Genomic DNA, 286 nt, shown 5'->3' with positions numbered 1-286 from the left:
TTTAAATCCTGATCGAGATTAAGTGCGATCGATATTTTTTTCGTTGACAGGTAACGAAAGATTTATATTCTTGCTATTAAAAAAATCTCTTTTAAAACATTATACTTTTACTAATTCATATCAATTTTGTCTTGTATATCATTAAAAAACGGTGACTTTAAAACGTGAAAATTAAAAGTTAAAAAAAGATAATTTATTGGTCTATTACCCAATACCCTAAGTCGGTAAAAATACATAAAAATATCGAGTTTTAAAAACAGTATCAACCCCCCCACCATTCTCCTTT

This window comes from Penaeus monodon, chromosome 27, assembly GCF_015228065.2.
Source record: "Penaeus monodon isolate SGIC_2016 chromosome 27, NSTDA_Pmon_1, whole genome shotgun sequence".
Classification (NCBI taxonomy): Eukaryota; Metazoa; Arthropoda; class Malacostraca; order Decapoda; family Penaeidae; genus Penaeus; species Penaeus monodon.
This window is presented reverse-complemented; position numbering follows the sequence as displayed.